The 8,102-nt window shown below is 35.4% G+C and overlaps 1 long non-coding RNA gene across 3 annotated transcripts; it reads right to left on the bottom strand.

Annotated features, from left to right (window-relative positions):
- Positions 1 to 1,588: 1,588 nt before the first annotated feature.
- LOC143048684 (uncharacterized) lies at positions 1,589 to 4,926 on the bottom strand. 3 transcript variants are annotated; one of them, XR_012969918.1, is made up of 3 exons: positions 3,532 to 4,926; positions 2,960 to 3,136; positions 1,589 to 2,406 (listed from the first exon to the last, which is right to left on the bottom strand). It is a non-coding gene; the product is annotated as an uncharacterized LOC143048684 (long non-coding RNA). The 3 variants fall into 3 exon arrangements; XR_012969917.1 differs by having other exon boundaries at positions 2,960 to 3,664; positions 4,133 to 4,926; XR_012969916.1 differs by having other exon boundaries at positions 2,960 to 4,926.
- Between the last annotated feature and the right edge of the window lie 3,176 nt (positions 4,927 to 8,102).

Below are 8,102 nucleotides of genomic sequence, written 5' to 3'. Positions count from 1 at the left end.
AGTGACGCTCATATCAAAATATTTATAAAGCCAAACAAGTACAAAGTTGAAGAGCATTTAGGATCCAAAATTCCAAAAAGTTGTGCCAAATACGGCTAAGGTAATGTATTCCTGGGATAAGAAAATCCTTAGTTTTCGAAAAATTCAGTTTTGAAAACGGGAAATTTATAAAAATGACCACAATATTGATATTCATGTCAACACCGAAGTGTTGACTACTGGGCTGGTAATACCCTCGGGGACGAAACGTCCACCAGCAGTGGCATCGACCCAGTGGTGTAAATAGTTATTAAAGTACCAGGATTATAATTTTGTACGCCAGACGCGCGTTTCGTCTACATAAGACTCAGCAGTGACGCTCATATCAAAATATTTATAAAGCCAAACAAGTACAAAGTTGATGAGCATTTAGGATCCAAAATTCCAAAAAGTTGTGCCAAACACGGCTAAGGTAATCTATTCCTGGGATAAGAAAATCCTTAGTTTTTCGAAAAATTCAGTTTTGTAAACGGGAAATTTATAAAAATGACCACAATATTGATATTCATGTCAACACCGAAGTGTTGACTACTGGGCTGGTAATACCCTCGGGGACGAAACGTCCACCAGCAGTGGCATCGACCCAGTGGTGTAAATAGTTATCAAAGTACCAGGATTATAATTTTGTACGCCAGACGCGCGTTTCGTCTACATAAGACTCACCAGTGATGCTCATATCAAAATATTTATAAAGCCAAACAAGTACAAACTTTTTATCTAACAGTAATAATGTTTAGTAGCATTGGTTAAATACAACGTGTTTGTGTGAGTTCTATTCTTTCTGATGTTTTTTGAATTTTTAACGGGTACTTTTTTGTATTTTTTGTATTGACTCACTCGTAAAATGTACTTTTCTGATCCACCTATTCATGATGTGATTGTGAGAATACAGCTCACGTTAATAATGGCCTTCTTCTGTGCTACTTTTACTGAAAGGCGTAGGTAAGACTCAAACTTTAGGGATACAATTTATTCATATGAAGGTGTACTTCTACAATATGACTAACGTTCACTCACTTCCATCACGCATGCAAGTTGCTATGCTTTCTTTTGCCTTTTCTATCATTACTGTTAGTTCAGTGTCTTAGTTGGTTGATTCAGTAATACTAACTTGCCATGCTTGAGTTGACCTTAAAAGTGGAATCACTGTCACCTGTTGCAAGGTTTTTTTTACCAACTGTACTAGAAGCACCTTCGATGCCTACTTTAAGTTGTCTTCTGAAATTTTACGAATCAAATGTATGTAAAGCACTTCGACTTGCCTTAAAAATGAATTAACAAATGGTTCAATAAACACTGTAGTTCTATTCTACCATCTTTCATCTTAATAACAGGTTTCTTAGCTATGTCTTGTTGCAGTCCTTTTTCCTTTATCTTGATCTATATATACTGAGCGACAAAAGAAAGGATACACTTTTATTTTTTTGATAATTTAAAAAAAAAGTAAAGATATAAAAATGAAACTTTAAATTCTCCCTCGCCCTGCTCGTCCGAATTTAAAGCATTTAATTTCTAATTCAATAGGCTATAAACAAGACAAACACAGATATAGGATTAGTTGCTCGCAGTAACATCTTATTTTCTCTTGCGATACAATATTTTATTTTACTGAATTGTACATATTTCTTCAATCGAAACATTATATAAACACATGACATATAACATTGTTCCTCTTTCGCATCGTTTCTTTTCCCCCGGCTAATGCCTCCAACGCCTGTACGTACAATAAACATAGCAGCAACTGCACATATACCTATGTGACCAACTTCAATCCGACGTAACTGCGAGCACCTTCGATACTAATACATTTAAATCCCAAACTTTATATAGTACCTTTAAACCCCACCCATAAAAACCGCCAAAACTTTCCTCGTGCCTCCTGCACCTAACATCAAACTTATAAATAGTACATACTGTTACAAAACCAGTATCCAAACTAGTTATACTAGTTCCCATCTGTAAATATTAACTACAAATAGCAAACGGGAAAAACCCTATTTCAAACGAAATAAAATACATTTAAATTCTCCCTCGCCCTGCTCGTCCGAATTTAAAGCATTTAATTTCTAATTCAATAGGCTATAAACAAGACAAACACAGATATAGGATTAGTTGCTCGCAGTAACATCGAAACAAAGGAAATGAAACAGTTCAGAATAAGATGCTGATATAAAAAGTCTTTTGAGATATTGCTAATTGAAGATAAATCTTCAACCACTAAACTGGACCAATATCAGTTTCAAGTCGACAATCGGAACGTCAAATACGACATATTGAACCGGAAGCTTCCGCAATAGATGGTTATGCAGACAAATGTTTTGCAAATCTTGAATCGATGGATAATTTCTCAAACTGTTTTCCTTGATTCTGTAAAAAGAAGAACACAATCAAAACTTCATACATACATGTACTTGTATCTTAATCAGATAAACATTAAACTCTATAGATATATACATATTTCATATCTATATACATCAACTTCTAATCATACTATGTGATTCTTTATGTTACACACTGCAACATAGCTCATGAAAGTCTAAACATATATGCATCTCAGATCTACATACATCAACTTCTAATCACACTGTGATCCTTTATGTCACACTGCGCAACATAGCTCATGAAAGTCTAAACATATATGCATCTCAGATCTACATACATCAACTTCATATCACACTGTGTGATCCTATTGTTACATTCATAAAAATCTAAACATATATATATATATATCTATTATATCAACAACAACAAAAAACAAAGTCTACAGCTATGTCTGAAGCTCTGACTTTGTACAAGGTTTTTTATTATCTTTGTTACATTTTTATTATCGATTTTAAATTAAAAAAAAAAAAAAAAAAAAAAAATTTCCACTCAATATGTTATGTACCATGTGTACGGACTGTAAAATATTACTGCTTACCGTTTTAAAATCTCTCCAAGTTGAACTCTTGGTACTGTCCGATTTATCTCACATAAAAACGGGCTACTTTTTATACCTACACTTGCATATTTGTGGCATCCGGGAAATAATTAGCACATACACAAGGTCTCCAATATGGTACTAAAACTCTGATCGTTTTATAGTAAATGCGACCTGCTGATAAAATAAAATCAAAATTGTGGTATTTAATGAAAAAACATGTAAAATTGATGATTATTACAAGTCTCATCTTCAAATCAATTGTATACATATATTTAATTATGTACAAAAGTTAATGCCTTCATATTTAATCTTTTGTTTTCTGTATATTAATTTAACTATACAACATCCCATGGTGCATTGTGCAACCAATTACATCGCTCCCAGCGACAACATTCCATGGTGCACTACACTGTGCAACCAATCACATCGCTCCCAGCGACAACATTCCATGGTGCACTACACTGTGCAACCAATCACATTGCTCCCAGCGACAACATTCCATGGTGCACTACACTGTGCAACCAATCATATCGCTACCAGCGATCTAATAAAATAAATTTCATACATACCATTTCAAACTCATCTGTAACTCGTATCACTCTTCGTGACAAAATCATCTTACTGCGAGAAGATTTAAACATATGTTGTTTCCATGTCTCAAATCTAGTACAAGTCTTACAAATTCTTTACCTGAACTTTGTACTGAAACAGTAATCAGATTTTATACAAAAGGTGGACACTGTAATATTTAGTGAGCATTTCATCTATCAACTTTTAAATAAAAGTTGCATGCTTAAAAGCATATTAATGAACTCAACATGGTTCACATGATGATTATTACAAGTCTCATCTTCAAATCAATGTATACATATATTTAATAATGTACAAAAAGTTAATGCCTTCATATTTAATCTTTTGTTTTCTGTATATTAATTAAACTATACAACATCCCATGGTGCATTGTGCAACCAATCACATCGCTCCCAGCGACAACATTCCATGGTGCACTACACTGCAACCAATCACATCGCTCCCAGCGACAACATTCCATGGTGCACTACACTGTGCAACCAATCACATCGCTCCCAGCGACAACATTCTATGGTGCACTACACTGTGCAACCAATCACATCGCTACCAGCGATCTAATAAAATAAATTTCATACATACCATTTCAAACTCATCTGTAACTCGTATCACTCTCCGTGACAAAATCATCTCACTGCGAGAAGATTTAAACATATGTTGTTTCCATGCCTCAAATCTAGTACAAGTCTTACAAATTCTTTACCTGAACTTTGTACTGAAACAGTAATCAGATTTTATACAAAAGGTGGACACTGTAATATTTAGTGAGCATTTCATCTATCAACTTTTAAATAAAAGTTGCATGCTTAAAAGCATATTAATGAACTCAACATGGTTCACATGATGATTATTACAAGTCTCATCTTCAAATCAATGTATACATATATTTAATAATGTACAAAAAGTTAATGCCTTCATATTTAATCTTTTGTTTTCTGTATATTAATTAAACTATACAACATCCCATGGTGCATTGTGCAACCAATCACATCGCTCCCAGCGACAACATTCCATGGTGTACTACACTGCAACCAATCACATCGCTCCCAGCGACAACATTCCATGGTGCACTACACTGTGCAACCAATCACATCGCTCCCAGCGACAACATTCCATGGTGCACTACACTGTGCAACCAATCACATCGCTACCAGCGATCTAATAAAATAAATTTCATACATACCATTTCAAACTCATCTGTAACTCGTATCACTCTCCGTGACAAAATCATCTCACTGCGAGAAGATTTAAACATATGTTGTTTCCATGTCTCAAATCTAGTACAAGTCATACAAATTCTTTACCTGAACTTTGTACTGAAACAGTAATCAGATTTATACAAAAGGTGGACACTGTAATATTTAGTGAGCATTTCATCTATCAACTTTTAAATAAAAATTTTCATGCTTAAAAGCTGATTTGTTTTTCATATTAATGAACTCAACATGGTTCACATGGTTCAGTATTGAATGGAAATATATAACCAAATTCTGTAGTATTTTAAAATAAAATCATAAACCTGTAAAACGGTTTTTAAAAGAACACAAATATATTGATTTTCGCTTCTAACTTAATAATACGTTCCAGGCATGATTTCAGAATGTAAATAAAGTCAACATTATACTCAACTCCGTCATGTGAAAACATGTTCCTCTTTCGCATCGTTTCTTTTCCCCCGGCTAATGCCTCCAACGCCTGTACGTACAATAAACATAGCAGCAACTGCACATATACCTATGTGACCAACTTCAATCCGACGTAACTGCGAGCACCTTCGATACTAATACATTTAAATCCCAAACTTTATATAGTACCTTTAAACCCCACCCATAAAAACCGCCAAAACTTTCCTCGTGCCTCCTGCACCTAACATCAAACTTATAAATAGTACATACTGTTACAAAACCAGTATCCAAACTAGTTATACTAGTTCCCATCTGTAAATATTAACTACAAATAGCAAACGGGAAAAACCCTATTTCAAACGAAATAAAATACATTGATACACGCGTTAATTAGGTAAAACTACGTCCCATACCTATTGATTTTTTACCTGTACAACAGGTGAGTTCTTCACAGTTTTTAAATTCTAATTTTGGAAAATTTGCACGTGCAGAGAAATCTGTTAGTAAATTTCGACTTAATTTGATGTTGTTCAACACCTGTTACTGTATCCAGTCGTAAGTTCACAAAATTTCACGAAAACATTTTAAAATGACCCGTCTTACGCCCGCACTACGGGAACGTGCAATTGGCATGATTCAAGCAGGCATGGGTATGACTGCCGTGTCAAGAGCAATTGGCTGTAAACGTTTGACATTATATCGGCTACAGCAGCGATTCCAAGGAACTGGATCTACGGCGGATCGACCTCGGTCTGGGCGGCCATGGGTAACAACAATTGCTGACGACAGATTTATTCGTATACGGCATTTGAGGGATAGGTTTATGCCTCCTAGGGCATCGACTGGTGTTGTTCAGGGCAGACGTATCAGTGCACAAACAGTCCGTAGAAGACTTCGGTCTTTTAATCTTCGTCCTAGACGTGCTTCTAGGGGACCGACACTGACACAACGACACAGACAAGAGCGGTTAAGATGGTGTCAAGCTCGTTTACGATGGAGACTCAATAATGAATGAAGCAATATTTTGTTTTCTGATGAGTCCAGATTCACTCTCCAGCTTTCAGATGGTCGAGCAAGAGTTTATAGACGATCATGTGAACGATTTGGAGATTGTTGCGTCCAACAGCATGACAGATTTGGTGGTGGTAGTGTCATGGTTTGGGGTGGCATATCTACGCGTAACCGGACTAATCTCGTGATAGTCGATGGAACACTAAATGCCCAACGCTATAGGGATGAAATTCTGTCAACGGAAGTGGTTAATTTCATTAACAGATATGGACCTGGAATAACATTTCAGCATGACAATGCCCGTCCCCACACTGCTCGTGTTTCAAATGCCTACTTGCAGCAACAAAACATCGATGTGTTGCCATGGCCATCGAAATCTCCAGACATGAATCCCATCGAGCACATATGGGATGAACTGAACCGCAGAGTTCGCTCAAGGCAACGCCAACCTGTTACACTGCAAGATTTGTCCCAAGCATTACAACAGGAGTGGAACAACATGCCTCAGGCTAAAATTTCCAAAATTGTCTTGTCTATGCGACGTAGGCTCCAAGCAGTAATTAATACCAATGGTGGACACACGAGATTTGGACTTTTCAAACTGTAAACATCTGATGAAACGTACTGTTATTCCAGATTTTTGATCTCATCTGTTGTTTTTGAAATTGTGCCAAAACTGTTACTCCGCTGTACTTTATTTTTTTAGTATGCATAATTCATTGTCAGTCATTCATACATTTGTTAATGTTAATTTTTTTATAAAACCTATTTCTTGACAATTTGAGAATAAATAAGTGTATCGTTTCTTTTGTCGCTCAGTATATAAGGTATACCACGTGTCTTTGCTTTTAGCATTAATTCATTTTTAGTGAACACTTCTGTATGGGGTAACATTTGATACGTTTTGTCTTCAATAAGCTTAACCAACACGTCTTTTGGGTTTATACTATATCCTTTTAACCCCAAATCCTTTGCCATTCGATGTAATTAGTTTACCGTTATTTGTAAATGACCCGTTGGTATTGTCTTTATAAACCTAGCGCAACCTCTTTATGATGTATAGCATGTATATTAACTGACAATCTAGGCGTACCTGGTATGTTTTTGTTTGTTAATGCCATTGTTTATTTAATACTTACACACATATGTCTTTAATGATTATTTTTTTTTCAATTTTACACCCCTAACCACCACTTGTAATTTTTTTAATATAATGTTTACTAGATGTGAAAAGAAAAATAAGGACACGTACTACTACGCGGTTTTCTGTCTAATAAGGGAATAGGCAGTCGTACTTCTGATTAACGGTCCTTCCAAAGTTCTTGTTTCGTAAAACAACCCACTACAAGCCCACACCTTACTTGTTACCCGTTATATTGACTTCAAGATTAGTAGGTAAGTATCACAAATTATTTCATCTCCACTTGTAGTGTCAATAATTTGGTTCACCTCACTTGTTGGCAGGTCCTTCCATTTTTGTTTTTCTTTTGTGTCAAAGGTATTCAGATCAATGAAATAATATTGATTATAAGATGCCTTCATAATCCTAATACTAAAAAAATATTCCTATATTCTGGTTTTTTTTCAATTTAAAAAACACCACCCCGTACTCCTATTCAAATTCTAACCCTAACACCCCTTACCCTAACACACCTTACTCTAAAACCTTAAACACCTTAATGAGCAGTTTTAAATCAGACTACTTTAACTTTTACACCATGATGCTTATTTACCTGTATAATGTTACGTCATAACTTTTACTTACTAATATGACGTCACTTTTTTCACTGTCACCTTCTTACTTTCGCGTTCACTGTTAAGTACTAAAATTGAAAGTGTTGCAGCATTCTCTATGCTACACCACTGGTATGAACCCAGGCTATTCACTACTTTTTTTATATAATCCAGAGCCATCT

This window comes from Mytilus galloprovincialis, chromosome 10 (assembly GCF_965363235.1).
Source record: "Mytilus galloprovincialis chromosome 10, xbMytGall1.hap1.1, whole genome shotgun sequence".
Lineage (NCBI taxonomy): Eukaryota > Metazoa > Mollusca > Bivalvia > Mytilida > Mytilidae > Mytilus > Mytilus galloprovincialis.
The sequence above is the reverse complement of the archived record's forward strand: the minus strand, read 5'-3'. Positions and strand labels throughout refer to the sequence as shown.